Consider the following 236-nt stretch of genomic DNA (forward strand, 5'->3'; position numbering starts at 1 on the left):
CCCCCGGAGCCACAGCACTGATGGGGAAAGCCGTAAATAGCAGCGTTATCGGCCGGGCACATGGCAAGCGGTGCCACAGCTGAGATAGTCTGGGAGAAGCAATAAAAGAGGAAAATTAATTAAACAGCATTTGCTAATTGGAGGGGGAACGGGCCTGGAAATAAGCAGCCTTGGTAGAAATGGGGGTGGAGGGGTCTGGGGCTCCTCTGTGTGTCCGGGGACACCTGGGGAGCCCC

This window comes from Pterocles gutturalis, unplaced genomic scaffold, assembly GCF_000699245.1.
Source record: "Pterocles gutturalis isolate BGI_N339 unplaced genomic scaffold, ASM69924v1 scaffold8831, whole genome shotgun sequence".
Lineage (NCBI taxonomy): Eukaryota > Metazoa > Chordata > Aves > Pterocliformes > Pteroclidae > Pterocles > Pterocles gutturalis.